This window comes from Aulonocara stuartgranti, assembly GCF_965226115.1.
Source record: "Aulonocara stuartgranti genome assembly, chromosome: 4".
NCBI lineage: Eukaryota > Metazoa > Chordata > Actinopteri > Cichliformes > Cichlidae > Aulonocara > Aulonocara stuartgranti.
Window position 1 is genome coordinate 20,620,031 of NC_138942.1, and position 22,795 is coordinate 20,642,825.

The 22,795-nt window shown below is 41.9% G+C and overlaps 1 protein-coding gene and 2 pseudogenes across 9 annotated transcripts in view; 1 reads left to right on the forward strand and 2 right to left on the reverse strand.

Annotated features, from left to right (window-relative positions):
• The window catches only part of LOC309704384 (uncharacterized protein), a 111,248-nt gene that overhangs the window by 14,091 nt on the left and 74,362 nt on the right, over positions 1-22,795 (reverse strand). The gene's annotated exons all lie outside the window — the stretch shown is intronic.
• LOC309705187 (dehydrogenase/reductase SDR family member 7B-like) lies at positions 3,460-9,337 on the forward strand (annotated as a pseudogene). The gene is made up of 7 exons: positions 3,460-4,297; positions 4,790-4,964; positions 6,423-6,536; positions 6,654-6,864; positions 7,039-7,131; positions 7,230-7,382; positions 7,804-9,337. The product of its transcript is annotated as a dehydrogenase/reductase SDR family member 7B-like (transcript).
• On the reverse strand, positions 9,907-21,409 carry LOC309705591 (protein cramped-like; annotated as a pseudogene). The gene is made up of 16 exons: positions 21,406-21,409; positions 20,935-21,137; positions 20,687-20,840; positions 20,151-20,234; positions 19,925-19,973; positions 19,608-19,693; positions 19,045-19,168; positions 18,116-18,197; positions 15,356-16,336; positions 15,034-15,166; positions 14,748-14,858; positions 13,953-14,110; positions 13,094-13,280; positions 12,659-12,826; positions 12,273-12,422; positions 9,907-11,351 (listed from the first exon to the last, which is right to left on the reverse strand). The product of its transcript is annotated as a protein cramped-like (transcript).

Here is a 22,795-nt window from a genome sequence, read left to right on the forward strand (position 1 = left end):
GTTTCTGGATGATCCCCACAGAAAGTACAATTAGTATTTATGTCCCTTTTAAATTTGACCATGTAGTGACTGGCTGGATAACATTTATGTAGAATTTTAAAAGAGACTTATTTCACCTTATTTACAATCAAATATTTATGGGGGACCACCCAGACTGTCTTCCACTTGATATCTGGAACATATCGGTTCCAATAAGATGTTATATATGGGAGAGAGACGATATCTTCTTGGAATAAACTACGTATTCTCTTATTGCTGTTACCAAGTTCCTATGAAAAGCAGATTTTTCCTATTGGTGACTCAGCTGGATCGGGGAGAGTGACTGAGGTAGATATTGAGCTGTCAGTGTTTTTATATAACATTAAAGTCCCTGAGGGTATGGCACCAAGCACCATTGAGAATTCCTGAACACTGATTGGAAAATTATATAGTGCAATAAAGTCGTTGTAAGTAAGTAGTTGTCCCTCTTTATTAACCAGCTGAGCCACCAATAGGATCCCATTTTGGAGCCAAGTTTCCAGGAAAAGTGATTTATTTTTCTATAAAATATCTCTGTTGTTCCAGATAAGGTATTTGTGAGGTGAGAAGTTGTGTTTATAAATGAGGGTCCACACTAAGAGGACCTGCTTATGGAAGGATGAAAGCTTTACAGGGAGTTTCTCACCATTGTAATTACAATTTAAAATAAAATTAAAGCCACCAAAATGAGAGAAAATATAATATGGTATAAAGTTCCAGATAGAGGTAGTTTTTAAGAAAATGTTTAGCCCAATTAATTTTGAAAGTGTTATTTAAAGTAGAAAAGTCTAAGACGTTAAGCCCACCTGATTTGTACTTATTCATCACAACAGTTTTTCTAATATAATGCGTACGGTTTTTCCATATAAAATTAAAGAGCATACGGTCAATATCTTTACTAATTTTCTTATCCAGATGTAAGGAGAGAGCAGCATATGTTAATTGGGATATCCCTTCTGCTTTAGTAATTAACACTCTACCTTTCAAAGACAAGTCCCTTTGCAGCCACTGGTTGAACTTTTTTAGGGTTTTCTGTATAATTGGAGTGAAGTTTGAAGAGCATCTTGATTTTTGGTCTTTGGATATTAACAGTCCCAAGTATGTGACTTCTTGTTTAACAGAGATATTACAGATAGTATTTGCAGGGCAGTCTTTAATTGCTAGTAACTCACACTTTTTTAGATTTAGGCATAAACCAGAGGCCTCAGAGAAATCACTAATCACAGTAAGGGCTGCAGGGATTTGGTTTGCATTCTTCAAGAAGAGTGTGGTGTCATTGGCTAACTGGCTGATGACGAGCTCCTTATCAGCTATGGTGATTCCTTGTACAACACTGTTTGAACTATTAGTTGCAAGAATTTGTGTACAAAGTAAAAATAAATATGGTGAAATAGGACATCCTTGGCGAATAGCACGTTTCAGGTCAAATCTCGGGGTGGAGCCGTTAATTATTTTAATAGAACTATTGCCATTGGCTTATCATTTTAACTGTAACACTGTTCAATCTCAACTTTGCACCTACCGTTTTCATCATTTATGTCACAAGCATTTGTAAGTGCAATTTGTTTGGAGGCACAATCGTCTAATTTTTGTGTGTGTGACAACATTTCTGCATCTCAAGAACGGTTTAGTTTGGACTACTTGCACAATTTTGCGCTTTAAACTGACCTGCAATTTCGTTTGACTAAAAACTTCACAGCAGACATTTGCCCAAATTTCTGGAAGCTTTCTGGGGTGAACACAGCCTCTCATCAGTTTAATATATGAAGTGCCAGATCTTTATTGCATGTCCACATCTCCACTCATGTGACTGAGGCCTGGTATCAGCTTGGCATCCTTTCATCTCTCTAGCCTTTTAGTTAATTATGCCTTACTAAAAACATGTACAACAGAGAGCACAATCTGTGATTAGGTATTGAAACAGCTGTTTACTCCCCAGATGTTTGTGTCCTCAAAGAAATTCCATTTTGATTTATGTGAATGTATTGTGCAGGTACTTTCTCTGCTTCGCCCTCATTGCTTGCTTTATCTGAGAACATAATCTGCCTTCTTTTAGCTTGGGGTAGGCCTCACTTTATGTTTTAAATTAAAAAGCTTGAAGACAAAGTGAACTCTGGACAAGCGTGCGGCCTACCTGAAGCCCAGGTGGGCTTGTTGATAATCACATTTTCACACTCATCTCGGGGCACATCCATGGTGTTCTGGTGCCAGCCTGTCCCCTCTGTTTTTGTGGGGGTTTTCCCCACATACGAAAATGGCCGCTTCTGCCTGGAGGGAGTTTTTTATTTTTGCTTTGCAGCTGCACAGGATCTGTTTTAAACACTTCTATTTTAGGCAATTTTATAATATTTTAGACGACAGCACATAAAACACTGTTTGCTTGGACTGAAAACTGACTCACAAACAGGTTAGAGGCTCCACCCATAGAAGACCTGCAGGGAAAGATTTAATTAAAGATGCATCAACAACTATAACAAAAAAAGAATCCTATTAGACATGATTTTAAAAAAACAAAACAGTTATAGTCCCTGTTTACAACACCACACAGGTTGGAAACTAATTCTTGCAAAAATAATGCTTTCTACACAATTGCCCCAAGGGATCAATAAACTATTCTGATTCTGAAAGTCCAGATCACAATCCACACAACGGTGTATTCTTGGTATCCTTGGGAAATGTGTTGGATAGGTCTCAAATGTGGCCGGAACTCACATCTACATCAGAAGTCACATGAGATGATAAACCGTACCTTGATTTGATTTATAAATCGGAGTGTTATGGTCAGACGAAGCAAAGATTGACCTGTTTGGCCACAATGACAAGAGGTAAGTTCAGGGCAGTAATGTTGAGTCTTTAAAACTTAGTAACAGTGTTAACCAGGGTGGTAGCATCAATAGCTACAAAAAGCATCTGGTTGAAGTACAACTTACTAAAGGACATTTAACCAAATATTACTGGGGGTGTATGTATATATTTGGGCCTATATATACTTTTGACCCTGTGTGGATTAGAGAAAATCCAAAATAAAGAAGTCTTTTTTTAAAAGTCATTAAAGATGTACGCTGTATAATCATCCCTTGAAAAAAACGTTACATTAAAATCGTTTATAATTATATTTATAAAGCACAAATTTTAACTTGCAACAGCCTTAGAGGTACATACGTTTGACCTCGTGTAACCTTGGATTAGAGAAAGTTCAAAACCAGTTCAAACTTGTTTACCTAATTTTTGTTCATTTTAAAGAAATTAAAAATGTGTGCTGTACAATCATTTCACCCAGGACAATTCAAAGAGATCATGAAATTAAAGTCCATAGTGAGTCCCTGTAAACTTCTGACCTCAGCTGTATTTATTCACACTCAGGATGTCTGCATGACTCTGAGTCAACTTCCTGTGTTTGTGATGCAATTTCCATTCTGAACTTCTGAAGGGCATCACGGTGGCACGGTGGTTAGCACTGTTGCCGCACAGCAAGAATGTCCTGAGTTCAATTCCAACATCAGGCCGGGGTCTTTCTGTGTGGAGTTTGCATGTTCTCCCCGTGTCTGCGTGGGTTCCCTCCGGGTACTCCGGCTTCCTCCCACCGTCCAAAGACATGAAGCTTGTGGGGATAGGTTAATTGGATAACCCAAATTGTCACTAGGTGTGAATGTGCAAATGTATGTGAGTGCGAATGGTTGTTTGTCCTTGTGTGTTAGCCTTGCGACAGACTGGCGACCTGTCCAGGGTGTACCCCGCCTCTCGCCCTATGACAGCTGGGATAGGCTCCAGCGCCCCCCGCGACCCTGAAAAGGATAAGCGGAAGTGAATGGATGGATGGATGGACTTCTGAAGAATATGAACCTGACAAATACCCTACAATTTGTAATAAATAATAAAAAATAAAGTAAACTAAGAATTTTTAAATAATTAAAAAGAAAAACTGAAATGAGATGTAGAGCACACTTCTAATGGATCATGTAGCAATGAAGAAGATAGCAGCTGATTAAATAGGCACTAGTGGTTTAAAAAGACCTCTAAATATAAATGTAAAGCATTAATATAGCAAATTATCAAATTATGAGCTTTACGAGAAATAATAGCTTATTTCCTTATTTGTTAATCATTTGAAAGAGCGCATTTTGTTAAGTGCATACTCCAGATCAGACGGTGGCGCTAAAGCGACCAAAAGCTGTTTTTCTAACCGTCAATAAAGACAAAACAGAAGGAAGAAGATCAGCTAAAAGAAGAGGAGACACATTGACACATTACTGCTGCTCTGCTCAGCAGCTCGGCTCAGGTGAGACCTGTAAAAAACAGAACTACAAACCAACACTTGTTAGTATTTGCTAGAGATGCTAGCTGTTGTTAGCTTTAGCCTCAGTAGCCGTTATTTTGACACTGCCTGCGCAGAACAAGCTAGTGCTAAACCCAGTGTGTGCATGTGCAAGGTGTTCACCTGGCATACTGAACTGTACTTTTTAACCATGCGAATATTAATGTGCTAAGTGATGCATGTATTTAGTTAACATTTGCTTAATAAGATTGTCCGAAGTCTGGTGATATCAAGTTATTGGTTGTTGCTAGCAGGTGGGGCTTAAGTGGTTAAGAAGATAAAGGAAGATCCATAACTCCTACTGTTCTTATTACAATGAATTACCATTTAATTCCCCCGCTTTTTTGGCTGTATGTGTGTTTATTATTGTCATGTTGGTAGTTGCATTCAGATGGACTTTAAAGGTACAGTAAATAATTTCTTATAAGGTATTTACTGATTATTTTTTACCTGCAGGTAGCTGGTGATTGCCAAGTAATGGAGCGTGTGATGGGAGGAGGAATGCTACCGGTGGTTTTAACCGGTTTGGGAGTCGTATTGTTGTACCGGATACTTGTACGTCTCAGAAAAGGGGCTTCAGTCCAAGGTGCTGTAGTGGTCATAACTGGGGCCAGCTCTGGACTCGGGAAAGGTCAGCCTCCATTCATTCATTTCAGCTTACATGTGCAAACTCTCTAAACCATACTGCTTTAGTGCTAGTAGGCTTTTATTTAGATAATGTGCAATCTCATTCTTCAGTGTTGTTGTGCAGATGCCAACATGTAGTTGTAGTTCTTTATCAGATTTGGACATTGTACTGCCCGTTGGTTGTCTCGGACCAGTCTGCGTGCGATCAATGGGAAATTAGGATTTAAACATATATACGTATACATGAATCATTTTGTCCCATTTCAGACACCAAACACTCTTTGATAAATTCCTGGTCAGAGAGTGGATTCCTGATTTTTGTAGGAAACCACATTACAAATTTGTCACTTCTATTTTGAACATGAATGCTATTTTTTTACTTTACAAACACATGTTTGTGAGCGAATGCATCTCCTCTGTAAGTGTGCCTGATCTTTTGTTTCTGAGAGTTTCTAGCCCCGAAAGATGTCAGCTGACCTTTAAAAACAGGAAAGATTGATACGGAGTGTAGAGTTTTTAACAGGACGTAGACTTCTCAATATTTAATTACTGAAGTCAGAGGTAAAGCCATGTGTTTAGTTTGTGGAGAGCAGAGTGCTCTGTTTATGGATTACAGATTGAATCCCCTTTGTGAGACTAAACAGAGAGAGAAAAGAGCTGGACTGTTGCTAGCAAATCTGCGAAAAGCAACAGGACTTTTCACTAAGCCTCACACATCCAGGGATGGAGCAGGCAAGACCAGCTTTGTGATTTCAAACAAGCCATCCTCTGAGGAGTTTATCAAAGAGTGCTTGGTGGCTGTGGATGACAGTTGTGATGACCCAGCCCTGTTAATGAATTTTTTACATGGGACAACGAAAAGAGTTTAGCAGCCACAGGCTCAGTAAAAGGGACTACCAAGGTTTGTTTGTTTGTAAACAACTTACACCTGTCAAAATCTGACAGGGAAAAATGTGGGACTTTTAAAGCAGATGCAAGATAAAGTGACTGAAATGAAGCCAGAAGTAAAATTGCTTTTTTTTCCCGCTGAATCGTACAGCAGAAGGTGTTGTGCAAGTCAGTGAACCATGCTGTTGGTGTTGTAACTAAAACCGTTAACTTCAGTTTGTTGCACTGTTGATTCACTGGATGCACTTGTAGAAACTCAAGACGGACTAGATTCCTGTAGCTGAGCAAGAAAAAATAATTAAAAATAGCAATAGCACTTATTTTAAAATAAAGTTAAGTCTTTTAAATTTTGCAAAAATATGGACATTTTGTGCACAATTGTTTTGGGGAATGTTTATTATATCATGATAAAAATGTTAGCAGTTTTCTTCTATGCTTATTTCAGTTTTATAAAGTGCTCCTGGTAAGAATTAAAGAGATACTGAGCAGATTTGAGTTCAGCTTAGTGGTGTGGCTCTCTGCACCCACCCCTGTTTTATGCTCACTAATCTACAACGAGAATTCTGCATTGTAGAGTCTGCGCGGGTCTTCCACGCTGCAGGTGCACGGCTTGTGTGGACGTGACGCAGCTCGCCTGCAGCAGGTGGTCCAAGAACTAACAGCGAGTTCAGCAAACACACAGAAACTGGTATGTATATACACACAAAGGAGTAACACAATAAAGTCTGGTCTGTCTGAACTATAGCTTAGCCTCTAAGGATCCATTTGTAAAGAGTCGTTTTGTTTCGCTTTGGTTATCCACCAGATTCACACTCCCTGTACTGTTGTCTTCGACCTGGCTAAAACAGACACGGTGGAGAGAGCTGCAGAAGAGATCCTGAAATGTTACGGACAAGTGGACATCCTCATTAATAATGCTGGAATCAGTTACCTTGGCAATATACTAGAGACTCACATTTCAGTTCAGCGGGATGTTATGGAGACAAATTACTTCGGGCCCGTTGCTCTTAAACAAGGTTTGTTTAATCTTGTTGGTTTCAGCGTACGGGATGTTTTCATTTATTTTGGCTTGTGGTTGAAAGAGCCGAGCTAAATGTGAAGTTAATAAGTCATTTATGTAGAGATTTGGGTGAAGATTATCATGAATATGAGTCAGCCCTCTCTCTTTCATTTCTTTCCTCTCTCCACAGCTCTCCTGCCTTCCATGGTTCGCCGGCACAGCGGCCATATTGTAGTGATTAGCAGCGTCCAGGGGAAGATAGCCATTCCTTACCGGTCAGCCTGTAAGTCGTCTTTGATTAATGCAAACAAACACAACATGAGTTTGCCAGCAGGAGGAGGGTAACTAAAGCAAGCCTCTGATTTGTCTCATGCTGGTCAGATGCTGCGTCCAAGCACGCCACCCAGGCCTACTTCGACTGCTTGCGGGCAGAGATGGAGCGCTACGGGATCCCAGTGACTGTGATCAGCCCCGGGTACATCCGAACCAACCTGTCGATCAATGCTGTCACAGGAGATGGATCCAAGTATGGAGGTGAGGCAGTGAGAGGATGGAACAAAAGAGTAACAGTAGCAAAAGCAGCATTTTTAAGAGTCAGCTGGTAACAGGTGATAAATCTCAGAGTTATTAAGGTGGTGTTGGAATGTGTGTGGATCTTTGATGCCAGCTGGGATTTTGTGTTTTCTTACTGATTTTTTTTTTTGACTACATAAGGAAAAGACTACAAGCCAAATGGATTTTTATAACTAAATAATAAAAGTAAGAAGCAACATAACCAGAGTAATTTATAAGTTATTGTAGGGTCTTTCTTACCTTACATTAAAAAGCACCTCGAGGCAACTGCTGTTGTGATTTGGTACTATATAAATAAAAGTAATTTGAATTAATTGAAGTAATCTGTACTCTCTTGTATCAATGATGCAACATGTCTCTTGTCTTTGCAACTACCGCTCAGTGTTGGACAGAACTACAGCTACGGGCTGGGACCCCAGGGACGTGGCGTGGGAAGTCCTAAAGGCTGTTCGTCAGCAAAGTAAAGACGTGGTTTTGGCCGGCCCTCTGCCCACTGCTGCAGTATACCTCCGCACACTCTGGCCTGCACTTTTCTTCAAGCTCATGTCCTCGCGCGCTCGAAAGGAGCAAAAACCTAAGGATAAGTGATGTTCGAGCTGGTGAGGTCTAGGACCTGAAATAAGCAAGACTTTGGAGGAAATGAGGAGATCTGTTTTATAACATCTGGGACAGAGCTGGAGTGGGTTTTTGTACTATTCATTGTTTAATGTCTAATTTACATGTTGATATTGTCTGTCATGTCTGAGAAACTTTTACCCTTCCCACCCAAAAACAACAAAAATTGTTGGCAAAAGCCTGCAGTATCACATTTTGCAGGCTGGTGAGAAGAGATGGTTTAATTTGAACTCCATAATTTGGGACTCCTGATGCAAACAGAACAGCTTAAATAAACCAAACTGTGGTAAAGGAATCATGTCTGATGTTTTGGCAGAATGTCTACCCACAACTGTGTCACTTACTCTCCTTTAAAATATCTACTGTGGTTACAAAGTCAACGTTTGCCAACAATTTCTCATTGAAAAATGGTGCAGCACCCGACCTGTTTCTGGGTCATATTTTCCATGCAGTATGCAGAGCACATCACTGAAAATGAGTCACTTCAGCACACGTATGTGCAGTCGAGTTTTTGTTTCCGGCTAATATTCTTTGTCACTTTAAAGTGTCGTCTGGATTGGAGCATGATTGTACTTTTATTGGGAGCAGCGAGGAATTCAGTGTGGAGTCTGTGCGGATAAACCACTCATCCATCTCTGGAGAAGCTGACAAACCTGTCAGAAACAAGCCCAAGGCCAAAGACCGAACTTTGTACAAGCTTGCATATGAACTGCTGTGTATCCCCCAAACACAGTGAATACAAGAAAACAGGCAGGTTTTTATAACTATCTTTATGCACAGAATAAAACACCTTTTACAAACTGAAAACAGTATTTTTTTTTCCTCCTTTCTTGGATGTCACCTTAAATTAAAACAGAAAAAACACTTGTCTCAGAAATATTAACAATAAATAGTCCAAATAATGATTTACATTATGTTACAAAAGCGCAGTGAATACTGGAATTTCCATTTGTACAAATACATCCTTCAATAGGATTCCTTATTAAGAATCATCTAGTGTGACAAGATCAAGCGTTTCCAAATGTTCACAAACTAACACCACAGGAGCGCTTACATTTGTTAGATCGTCTTACAATCTCGTTTGTGGAATGACAAAGAGGTCTAACAGTTTACACCAAACGGGTTCACACAGCTGCATAGAGATGATGCTGGTTGATCAAATTAAATGTGAAGGCAATGAGTCTGTACTGCATGAAAAATTCAGAGAAACGATGTCTGCTTCTGTAACATGCAAGAGCCACTCTTTAGTCATAGTGTTTTGTTAGCATCCACTAGTCAGAGGAAAGTAATTTGGGGGCATATAATAAAAAACAAAAATTAAAATAAATGGAGTCAACTATGGCTTTAGTGTTTCATTAAATTAACCGCTCGCTCTTATGGAGTGTATTTCTACTGGGAACTCAATAGTAGCCAGGACATTCATAATTCTAGTTTGTCAAACAAAATGAATGTGTGGCTGCAGCCAGCTCATTTGTTTGAACTAATTAGGACGGCAAGAAAGCAACAGAACTAAGGAAAGTAAATGAGCAACATTGTTAGATTTCCTTGTAATCGATGGCATCGGCAAGAGAGCGCCCACCTGTTGTGTCAGCGTTACTGAAAACGACAGCAAAAGTAAACAAAGACACGCCCTCCTTGCTGTTGATCTGGCAGCTTCAGGTCTGGATAGGTCACCTTTTAAAACAGCGCAAGCCTGAATGTATGTTAACAGACAGGCACGCATCAGAGTGCTGCCGCTCACGCGCATCTTTTTGAGTTGTTCATCTCCCTTCATTAAAACCTTCCTGTGCAATTCACGCTCACATCTACAATACAGGAGGGAAATTCTCCCTATTGCAGCTTGCGAATGAGGAGCTGGGAAAGCGCCGAGTCAAAGGAAACGTTTTAATGTGAACGTTCCTCAAGGCTTTCATTCAGACGCAACAACCATGAAGAACAGTACATTACGCACATTATGCTGTTTGTGGCTATAAGCACTGTCAGCACAGACTCTTTAAAACATTCTGATTCAGTCTCCAAATACCACACGTGTGAAGAGGGCTTAAATATCTAAAAAGGTATTCCTGTTTATGCAACAAAATCCAATATTTGAACTTGCATCTCTGCACACAAAACTAATGAGAAATGAATGCAACAATAAAATAATTCCAATAACATTTTCAGCATCTGTGGAGCTACCCAAGTGGAGTCAACCAACAAGCTGCCATTTTTTATTTGTATTTGTTTGTTTTTTTTGTTTTGTTTTTTTTGTTTGTTTTTTTTTAAATGTGGGTTTGAGAAATGAAGAACCCGATTCCAAACACGTGTGACTACAACACAATCTGTAACACCTGAACTCATAAGAGATGAGGAACAAAAAGAAAAGAAAAAAGGAGGCCAACAGGAAAAATGAACTTCTACACATCACTTTGTTTTGTTCCACTTTTGCTACTGAACTATGCCAAGTATCTCTTTCTCACCGACATTACTTTTAATAAAAATCACAGTCCAGTGGCTGTTTGCCACCAGCTGATGATCTGAACTGCACATTTTGAGCGGTCAGCCTTACAGCCTTTAATACACACGCACACACAGATACATTCATGCACTCACACACCGAGAGCAGGAAGAGACATGAAAGATCAGATATTTTGTTCGGATATGGCATAGTATTTTCCTGTACATGAGGTTGTATCTTTGTAAACTCATTTGTTTTATCTAAAGTGTTTGTATTTAAAGGGAATTGTTCCTTAGAGAACAGTTCAGTGAAACCAACGCAACTCGCTTTTGAACAATGGTCACGGTTGACCACCTATTATTGCACTTTTACAAACAGGCCATGGATGGCTTTGAGGGGGGATGGGGTTGGCCTTTCTCCCCAGTCTTCTTTCTCCAAACAGGGAGAAGACAGAGAGGAAACCTCTCCTCTCCTCACTTACAGTACCTCTTGTCACCAACAACATGATGCTCTAGGTGAGCAAAGTTCTGCCTTGGTCTCTTTTTAGGAATGGCCTGCTTATCGACAGGTGTGAGAACCAGACGTGGTAAAAGTTGGGGTAATTTGCAGCTGCTGGCTGCAAATCGGTTTTGAATTTCTAGCAGTAGTCACTGCTTCCAAGTGTGGGCCCAGAAGTTTGTGTCTCTCTCTCCTGGAACTGTGGAAATGCCTGGAACTGGCTGTAGATTAGAGGTACAGATGACCATGGCTTGGTGGAGTCTTCCTCAGGGAGGTGGAATGGAGGGCTCAGTTACGGCGAGCTCCTGAGCCAGATCATTGAAGCGAGCGATGTAGTCTATGCTGCTCTCACTCATCATACAAGCAAGCTGAGAATCCATCTGCAAGCAACACCAAAGAGCTTTCAGACTGACAACAAGGGCAAATCCAAGAAGGAGAAAAAAACCCCAAAAAACAAGATTTTTCCAGACATCCCTCGAACAGTTTCATACTTTAGGTCAAGAGTGCAGGGGGGGAAAAGTTCATCACATCAATATCTGTCAATGAAATTAAATTATTTACTGAAAAAGCAGATGTGTTAGTCCAAACACAGGAGGCAACAGTCACCGGGCTCTATTCACCTCCCAGGCAGGTTTGGGCCCCATCCCAGGAAACAGGTTTAAGCTAACAAGTCTGCGTTTGTTAACCCTGAGATGAATCACTTAACACAATCTGAACTAAACCTGCTCACTGGCAGGTTATCTTTAACAAACTTAGAGCTTCTCTCTGCCTCATCCCCTCCTGCCACACCTGAACCAGCTAACTGACACTCCCGATTCATTTCTTCATAAAGTCGCTATCAAAGCACGCAAGAGAGCGAGAGAGAGCACTAAAAATGGAAACGTGTTCACAGACTGAGATTCAGATATTAAATGCTGTCAGCATTTCAAAAGGTATGGTGTCTGAATCTCAGGGTGTGACTCAACAAGTTTTTCATTAAAAATCACCTAAAATTTGGTGGATCAGCCCAGAAGCTGATCTATCCAAAAGGTACCATGTGGTCCCTAACACAACCGGCTCTGGGTCAGAGTCCACTTGCACAGCAGGACAGATCCAAAAGGGGATAAGAACCACATTTTCAGAGTGGATATAAATGCAGGTTATTTTTAAAATGGGAAGTGATGTTTTTACATTTACATTTTAGAGACTAATTAATAACATATAACATGTTGGTTGCTGAGATTCAGACTGTGTTGTGTTTGTGGCAAGTGTTGCTTCTCAGTCACAACTTTCTTTCATTTAATCAACAAGCATTTACTTACCTCTGCCACATCAGGAAGGCCACGGGATTGAATCATGAGAATCATGAGAATTGCAGTCCAGGAGGCTAGGACCGAGTAGAGCTGTGCCACTGGAGGGGCCAGTGGGGGTTAGGGTGGTCCGTCTGCCCTTATCAGGAGAGACCATGCTGGCTGCAAGGAAAATAAGAGCAAAAGACTGAGTAAATGGCCTTTCATCATACAGCTGTGTTAGTAATATTGGGGATTTTACAAACAAATCTTTGTAAATGTTGACTGCACGTGCTGCTGTATGCAGCATTTTTAGTGGGAAGTAATGATAAAAATACATCCACTTAATATTCTGTTCTTCTTGGCCTAAAATGTAACTTCTGGCACACTCTTGAGAAAGGAAGCAAAAAAACTCTTACAAAGGAGGCATCCCAGTGTGGAGTCAGACGAGTCGCTGGGGTACCACTGAGGGTCGTGGCTGGGTGAAGGGATCCAGCCTCTGGATGGGCTGAGCGAGGGAGACGAGGCCAGCAGTTTGGAGCCGTCGCTGTTGCCCAGCTTGGCTGGAGAGAGAGCAGCCTCCTCACCTGCAGTGCAGCAGGCAAACAGAAATGAGATATCAGCGATTAAACTCAGCAGGCTCAGATGTTTAGCTGCTTGGATGTCAACGTGCACTCTTTTCCACAACCTGCAGAGGAATTAATGCTGTGGAGCCACAAAGCTGACCTCAGTGGTAATTACAAAACCTTTCTAACCTACTCTCACTTTCCATTTCACTAAACAAACATCATCAAGCTTTATTTAGCAGTTTCTTGTCAATATGGCTCGGGTAAGACGTCTGCACGTGCACGCACCGTAATGTGTGGAGTTGATGGCAAGCTCGATGATGGAGTCGCTGATCTGCGTTTGAGGTTCTCCGGGGGTTAGAGCCTCTTCAGGAGGGCCTGGGAGTGAGATATCAAGGAGCGAGGCAACGCTCGGGGGAGAGAGGAGTGAGTCTCCCCCGCCGGTGACTCCAGGAGACGGAGGTGGTACGCCATTCTATGGAAAGAGCGATTTAACTTAGCACATCACATTTTTTTAAACCATTTATTCAAGCATAGCTGACAATTTTCTTTACCAAATGGTGATCAGCTACGACTGGAAAACAAATGAGGTTACGCAGACTCACTGCCTTTAACTAAGCCAAGTGTTCCCTCACAAAGGTCCACTGTGAGCAAGGAAACGCTCTGATGGCGATACAAACAGCTTTATTTATCCCATCAGGGCAAACTGTTTGGAGCAGCTTGTTTTTAAACCGTAACAGACAAATAAACAGGTGATCATGAATATGACAACTGTATGCAAGAATAATGTCTACAAAGAAAATCTATAAAAATTACTAAATCATTTGTGAAGTCTTGTACGACAGATGCACAGTAAAAAGAAAAACATTATGCAAAACCTGGCCTACACCGCACAGATAAACAGAAAATCATTAGAGTGAGCAATAACTTTCATTAAAGTAAGATAAATCAAAAACTGACCGTTTTAAATGTAACACTCCAAGATGGTAATGGGCAATAGCATTTATTCTAATGCCACAGGCAAGGAGGAGACATCAAATGAAGGAGGGTTCTAGTCCGTGTGTGTGTGTGTGTGTGTGTGTGTGTGTGTGTGTGTGTGTGTGTGTGTGTGTGTGTGTGTGTGTGTGTGTGTGTGTCTGTCTCTGACCTCTGGAACATTTTGCTGGTGGAGTTGAGAGTCTGGCTCAGCATCAGCAATGGGAGTGGTGGCGAGAAGAGCGCTGTTATCCACAGTGGAAGAATCCACCTCCCGACAGGGACTGCCTGGGATGATGCCTGCAGACTTAGCTGCCAGGTCAATGGCACCTGAAAGTATTAACAGTTCAGGCAAACGAGAGATTTGTCATATCACTCCTGATAAGCATCAACAGCAACAGCATGTGAAGAGCAGAGCAGGAAGAAAAAAAAAAAAAGGATGGTCCAAGGTCTTCTGGAAAAATGTTTTTGCTTCTGTCGTCTGCACAGAAATACTGTCTGTCACTGACCTTCTCAGAGTTCTAGATTTTGACACAGGAATCTTACACAAATACAACTTGGACCTTAAATATGTTTTTAAGCAATTTTATAAAATATGTCTGTGAAGGTTCTCAGTCATCCAGGTCATCGTAGTCAAAGGAGCTTACAAAGAAAAGCATCTGGACTTCTTTAAGTTACTTGAAGACGTTTCACCTCTCATCCGAGAAGCTTCTTCAGTTCTAAGGTCAAATGGTGGGGAGTCCCAGATTTAAACCTAGTGGGAGTATCCCCCCACAGAGGGACAAAAGGACCCCTGATGATCCTCTAATCGCCTGAGCCAAGGTGTGAAACTGGGTGCTTATAAAAGCAAAGTTGTTGACCCCATAAAAACAACAATATGTAATTTTTTTGCAGTATATTTGGTGTAGAGTTTATCAATATTTCAATAAAACAGAAAAATGTAGTAGATAACAGAAGAAGTCCATACTAGAGAGCTGGCTGGCCCCCGCAGAGCTGGATGTTGCTGGGGTTGTTTTAGTTTGGACAGAGCGAGAGGAAGGAGCTAGTCGGGGATGGATCGGCCGGAAAGATCCAGTTCCTGAAGGAAGAAACAGGAAGTGAGAGAGCAGACAATTACCAGAGGGTCTTGCTGAGAAAGAGAAATCGTTTTTAGCTGTGATTTCATTAATGCATACTGTAAAACTACGCCCTAAACATTTCCAGCCTCAGCTGACGACATATTCTATCGTTCTGTCCTGCCATCTGAGGAGTACCTGTGGCAGAGGAGTTGGAGAGGATGGAGAAGGAGCAGACGTGTTGAGGAGTGTCTCCTGTAGTTCTGGGCAGCAGTGTTCGCTGTGAACGAGAAAGAAGTGGCCAAACAAAAACACACTTAGGAAAACCCGCCTTCCAAACAAAAAAAAAAACCTGTGGTGTTCATAGTACATAACCAGTAACATGTTTTTCATCAGCTGGCTTTGTACGGAATATAAACTCTTCACACTGCTGCATCTTAAAAATGTTTAATTTTAAGCCTTAATGCCACTGATAATTACACATTTTTCATCTTTTCAACTTGTAATTTAAACAACACACCAGGCCACAATCTTGGAAGACAGAAAAGGGAAAACTTACCAGAGGTTTGGGGTTGACTTCAGTGGAAACCAGCTTGAGTAAGCAGCGCAAAACTCGATTTGTCCTGTCGGGCTTTGGCTGCACTGAGGCTTGTCCCTCTTCTGAGTTGCTGGGTGGAGCTGTGACCGGCTGCCACTCGTACTCCAGCTGCAGCTTGCCTGGCTTCCCAAACATCAGGTACAGCTCGGCCAGGGTGACGTTCTCTGCGTCACGGGCGCTCCAGCCTTCCTCTCTGATCTGCTCAACGACCCGTTCTTTGGTCGCTGGTGGGGAAGCTTGCGACACGGCTTCGTCTGAGCCAGTCACTGGAGGTTTGACTGAAGGAGGCTGATTTGCCTCCGAGGAAGACGCGCTGGTGCTCTGCTCCTCTTTGTACTGCTCAGCGGAGCCATCGGCACCACTACATGACCTGTCCGTGCTTCTGGTCATGGCTAAACCACCACTGACCTCAACGCCAGTGCAGGCCTTTCCTGGATCAGAAGATCCCATCCCATCTCCCTCTTCTCTGACAGTCAGCTGAGAGGAAACTGGGACACAAGGGGACTGAAGTCTCTTCTCCTCTACCTTTGCAGAACTGTCTGCTGATGGATCAGGGTTGGGGGTTTCAGTTCGACGAGCATCACCCGTTATAGTCAGTGAAGCACCAGCAACAGCAGCGCTTCCCCGCCCAGATTTGCTGCCAGTTCGAGGTTGTGGAGCTGCATGGATGCCCAGGATCTGGGCAGCTGGCAACTCCTTGGCATTAGGTCGGCTCTTGCCACTCTCGATCCAATGGACAGTGCAGGACGCTTTGGAGTGAACCACACGTGCCACCCCAGGCAGTGTAGTCAATGTGCAGCTCTCAGCTGGAAAAAGAAAAAGTTCTTCCTTCTGAGTTATGCTGGGAGAGGCTGTGCTGGTCTGGTTGCCTTCTAGAGCCTCTCTCTCCATGAGACTCTTAAGCTGAGTTTTCAAAGTTAAGGACCAGTTTATATTCGACACAAGCTGGTACAGTGGGGCAAAAAAGTATTTAGTCAGCCACCGATTGTGCAAGTTCCCCCACTTAAAATGATGACAGAGGTCAGTAATTTGCACCAGAGGTACACTTCAACTGTGAGAGACAGAATGTGGAAAAAAAAAAAATCCATGAATTCACATGGTAGGATTTGTAAAGAATTTATTTGTAAATCAGGGTGGAAAATAAGTATTTGGTCACCTCAAACAAGGAAAATCTCTGGCTCTCACAGACCTGTAACGTCTTCTGTAAGACGCTTTTCTGTCCCCCCACTCGTTACCTGTATGAATGGCACCTGTTTGAACTCATCTGTATAAAAGACACCTGTCCACAGCCTCAAACAGTCAGACTCCAAACTCCGCTATGGCCAAGACCAAAGAGCTTTCGAAGGACACCAGGAAAAGTATTGTAGACCTGCACCAGACTGGGAAGAGTGAATCTACAATAGGCAAGCAGCTTGGTGTGAAAAAATCAACTGTGGGAGCAATCATCAGAAAATGGAAGACATACAAGACCACTGATAATCTCCCTCGATCTGGGGCTCCACGCAAGATCTCATCCCGTGGGGTCAAAATGATCATGAGAACGGTGAGCAAAGATCCCAGAACCACACGGGGGGACCTGGTGAATGACCTGCAGAGAGCTGGGACCAAAGTAACAAAGGTCACCATCAGTAACACACTACAACGGCAGGGAATCAAATCCCGCAGTGCCAGACGTGGTCCGCTGCTGAAGCCAGTGCATGTCCAGGCCCGTCTGAAGTTTGCCAGAGAGCACATGGATGATACAGCAGAGGATTGGGAGAATGTCATGTGGTCAGATGAAACCAAAGTAGAACTTTTTGGTATAAACTCAACTCGTCGTGTTTGGAGGAAGAAGAATACTGAGTTGCATCCCAAGAACACCATACCTACTGTGAAGCATGGGGGTGGAAACATCATGCTATGGGGCTGTTTTTCTGCCAAGGGGACAGGACGACTGATCCGTGTTAAGGACAGAATGAATGGGGCCATGTATCGTGAGATTTTGAGCCAAAACCTCCTTCCATCAGTGAGAACTTTGAAGATGAAACGAGGCTGGGTCTTCCAACATGACAATGATCCAAAACACACCGCCCGGGCAACAAAGGAGTGGCTCCGTAAGAAGCATTTGAAAGTCCTGGAGTGGCCTAGCCAGTCTCCAGACCTCAACCCCATAGAAAATCTGTGGCGGGAGTTGAAAGTCCGTGTTGCTCGGCGACAGCCCCAAAACATCACTGCTCTCGAGAAGATCTGCATGGAGGAATGGGCCAAAATACCAGCTACTGTGTGTGCAAACCTGGTAAAGACCTATAGTAAACGTTTGACCTCTGTTATTGCCAACAAAGGTTATGTTACAAAGTATTGAGTTGTATTTTTGTTATTGACCAAATACTTATTTTCCACCCTGATTTACGAATAAATTCTTTACAAATCCTACCATGTGGATTCATGGATTTTTTTTTTTCCACATTCTGTCTCTCACAGTTGAAGTGTACCTCTGGTACAAATTACTGACCTCTGTCATCATTTTAGGTGGGGGAACTTGCACAATCGGTGGCTGACTAAATACTTTTTTGCCCCACTGTATATGCCCCAGAAAGCAGCATGTTAGAGCAGTACATTTCTAATATGTACACTAGGAATGAAAAACACTCTGAAGAGTTTTGCATACATATTGCACTGTAATGTTTTTTTTAAAAAGGATACAATCCACTGGTCATGATAAGCCCACTTCTGTTTCAGATACTCTATGAGGCTGGAAACTTTCCTGTGGAGCTCCACCACCATCCTGAGAAAACAGAAAAAACATTTGATGTCAACTTTGCAAAATACAACACTACCAGGTCGAATACGTCTGACATAAACTACTTCTACATTTTACACTTAGACTACTGTGGATCAAATTTAATAGAGTTTTCTAAAACCGAAATAATCCTGTGTGGGAAAAATCAAAACGCCAACTACGTGCTCCAAAAATAACTAAAATAAAACAGAAATGTTCATTAATGTATAGTTTTACTATATTTGTTTTGTCACGTTTGCAAACAAATGCATACTGACATTGCTGTAATTCAGCCATTTTCACAAAGTCTTTACCCTTCTTCAACCTACCCATGATAAATAACCCTTATTATCATAATAATTAAACAAAAAAACAAAAAAAACCCCTAACACTGAAACCAGTAAAAACGAAACTGAACCTCAAAAGAAGCAAACCCAGTCTGAACACTAACTGAAAACTGAACTGAGAACAAAAATTAAAAATGAAAGAAATAGAGTTTAAACTTTGAACAGCATCATGTCTGAGGGTGTTTACACTTTTCAAATTTCACGAGTTAGCTTAAAAAAAAAACATATACACACATATTTAATTTGCACAAAAAAAAAAAAAAAAAAAAAAAGAGCTGACCCAGAAAACGGTGGAAAACATGCAAACCATCAAACTGAAATAAGCAGTCTGAAGCCAAGAAGAGGTTCTTAAATTAGCTCAGGCTTTGTTGCATCACCATGGCTTGAACTAATAAAATAAATAAATAAAATAATAATAGAAAATGAATTAATGAAGGTATGACATCTCTCCGACTCTTGGATGTTATGCTTTTGAAAATATATTGTGGTTCTTATCCATGTCAGACCTGAGGCGAGGGTTGTGGGCAAGACTCTGAACTCGGGCCCAGGAGTGGTTACTGCGTGGCTGGAGCTCCACTGCCACCTTCAAGGGCAGACGCACCGGCTTCTGGTCCTCTTCATCACTCACTCCTGCAGGACACAAAATTACAGATTCAGCCACTATAAGAAAAGCCCAAAACCTATAAACTCAACTATGCTCTCTCACTTAATCAACCACGACAAAATGAAAAGGCAGCCATCAATCTCGGTGGGATCCATTCACAGATTTACATACAACAATGACAAGAGACAGTCTTTTTCTACCCTTGATGAAAGCAAATATTTTCAGTAAGTGTGATGAGTGGGTGTTATTGAGCAGAGGGGTTGATGACAGCTGGTCAGAACAGTCATCTCCTTCATCCTCCTCACTTTGCACCCAAAGTTACCATGGAAACACCACCAGCCCACTTGATGCCATGGTTTTTGTAAAAAAGCCCCGCCCCCGTGAACCCCCCAGTCTCACCATCAGTGAGGTTTTCAGTGCTTGTTCTGTAACGCGTGTGCTGGGTTTCTGCAGGCTCATACTCACCATCTGGATCACAAAGTTTCTTCAACGCTCGGCACATTGGAGCTTTGATCCGCAGGTTCCTCCCCTTAGAGCGCACGGTGGTGGCCCTGGTGGAACAGAAGAATCTTTATTCATATATGTTGTAAGCTCTAAACCTTGCCGTGCCACAGAGAAAGCATCTGACTACATACTGTCAACTCAGCCCTCAGATTTGTTTTTCATACTAGCAAAGTGCTAATCTGTATCTTTCCAAATGTGATCTAGTGCATCAGTTTAAAGTATCACAATCCCAGATGTGTACGTAAACCCACTAGCCAAAGCTTCTGCCACAGACTTACCCTTGCTGGATGAGTTCGTTCAGCTTTGCCACATTCTTATCATCCATCACTGTCAAAGACAAAACACAAGACAGCTAGTTAAGACATGCTCCTCAGGGGCAACTGCCCCGAGCCACAGGGATCATCTGGAGTTTAATCACATCCCCTGTGTCCACAACCAGCAGAACAAACAGCAAAACACACGCAGTCTACATTGCATCCAAGCGCTTTCACAGCCCTCACTTACATCCTCCAACTTTTTTGCGAAGCTCGGCGTAGCAGATGAGGCCGTACAGTTCTTGAGAAGATTTCTTTAACACCCTGGAGTACACTGAGAAGGAAAGGAAGCACAAGTCACAACACTGGTGGAGGCCTGTGCGTGCTACATAAAGATAACATGAGAGTAACACTGGGTGCTTTTTGTAGGGGAAAAGAGCTCCAGCTTATCTGGTGAACTTCTTTAACATATGTTTTGCTTGCTAAAAAACAAAAATGTCAGTGTGAGTTCTGTTGTAGGAAAAAATAATAATATATGTGGCTGTTTAACAGCATCTCTTCTTTACTTCTCATTCACAGTGTCTGCAGTAAGTAGCATAACTGAAACAACTAAACACAAACCTAAAATAAACCAATTAAGATCAGCCTAAGACATCACCTTGTTGTATGAGTTGTACACATTTTTATGAGGCGTCATTCGATAAAGTCATTACAGTGTACAAACTTCATATTTGGGGATCAAAAATTCCAAGGTGAATTAAGAGAGAGAGAAAAAAAGCAACTCACCGTTAGCGAAGTCGATGTGTTTGGAGATCTTGTGCCAAGTTCGGTAGTAAAAGTGGCGGACCTGTTCCTTGTTCTTCACCATATTTGCTGGCTTGCCTCTCTTCTTGTACTTCATTGCAATGTTGTTCTGGATGGCCTCAAAATCCTTCCCGTGCTGGGAACAAAGGAGGGCAGCCGTGAATCTACGACGTCAAAAGATCTACACATGGTAAACTTTTAACTTGGTAAAAGGTTGTTGCAAGCTTTACCTCATAAAGACCCTCAAAAAAGCTGTTTTTGTCCTCGGCGCTCCAGGATTCCCACTGCCGACGGGCTCTTTTCTGGTTACCAGCTTGTTCTTCCTTCTCTGTAGACCCTTGGCCCTTGGAGGTCTTGGATACTCCCCCCGTGGAGCTGACCACAGGCCCGGTCTGCCCCACCACACCCTGGGAAGAGGAGCCATTCTCTGCCCCTGTTTTAACACAGAAACATTCAGAGGAAAGGCACAACTTAAATATCAGCTCACCACCCTGGCTGTTTTTTATGTCATAACGAAAAAAGGTTGATCTGAGGTGTGTGATTTGCGAGATGTTAAAATACATGCACACAAAGCCACCCACTGCCATTACAGCGCACAGAACCTGCAGAGCTTCCCTCTCTGTGGTTAAGCTCTGGCAAGGAGACAGGAAAAGCAATCAGTCCCTATGGTCAGGTCTACATTACACAGTTCCAAAACCAACTCATGGTGGGCTCCACTGGCCAAGTTTTCTGGCCCAGTACTGTGCACAACACCAGGAGACATTAGCAGGAGCACCCAGAGAGTTGCTGTTGCAGTACTGTGCTACATTATAAAAAAAAATAAATAAAGAAAAAAAAGTGTTGTTTTTTTTGTTTTTTTTTAGCCCAAATGGGTGTTAATTTACAAACACAAGCATGTGACTGGCTCACAGACAATAACCTAGATGTGTCGCCTTCAAAATAGAAGTGCACCGATATAGCATCACATAAAAATAAGTGAGGCTTTCTTAGTCAGACAGTCAAACGTTTGTGCTCAATCTAAATATAGTTTCTGACACAATCAGAGCTTTTCTGTTTCAAACAACAAAAATCCACCAGTCATACCTGTCAAAGGATACACAAGTAAATAATATTGTTTCTGATCTGATCAATGGCTGCTGTTTTGTGGACAAAGCAATTTTAAAAGGAAAAATGTACAAATTAAAATCACAGATGTATAATGTACTGAAATATTTTTCCAAATAAATTCCACTTTTCAATGAGGAACACACAGATTACTGGGTGGCATAGCCTCATTAACAAACTCAAAAACCACCACCACCTTACTAAGTCTCAGCCCCACCCAAAGCTGTCTGTGCCTCCAGAGGGACAGGTAGTGTGGAAACCCAGGAGGTAATGCCTTGTCTGCATAGATAAACTGACACCAACCAGCTCACACTTAGCAAATACAATACTATTAGTGATTGGTAGCCTACAGGGGAATCCTTCATTGTGTTTAAAAGTCATCCTGAAAGCCTTAAGTCATCTCTAGCTTTGATTCATTGTTTAGAAAGTTCCTGATATCAGTCACCCTCTGAGTTACTACAGAGGCTCATTCAGATTATTTGCAAAACCAAAACTGAATAATGGCAAATAAATTACAACCTCTGCTTTACTGGTATTTGTTGTAAAATGGGGGTGATAAAAAAAACAAAACAAAGGTAGCCTAGGCTAAATCTGTGGGTCAATGAAATGATTGGCTGAAAACTGCAACATCATTCTAGTCCAATTTCCTATATAGTCCCAAAAGAAAATAATAAGAAAAAAGACAAAAGAACTGTAAGCAACCCTGTTCAGTAATGTCCCTTTCCTGTCCTGATATCAGGTCCATTTTAAGCCCGTGATTTAAACAGACACAGTTGAAAGGTACAAATGTGCATGACACGAATTCAAACGTGGTGCAGATGTGTGTCACAGGTTGATCTGGCTGTAGGCTGTGGCACTTGGCCAGAGGTGGCGCTGGTTGACTCGACTCCATGTTAGTGCACAAAGTAAACTGCTCGCTGTAGTTGTGAAGCAAAAACGCTGAAATCGGAGAAATAAACCGTGCGAGCGGAACGATAACGACGACAA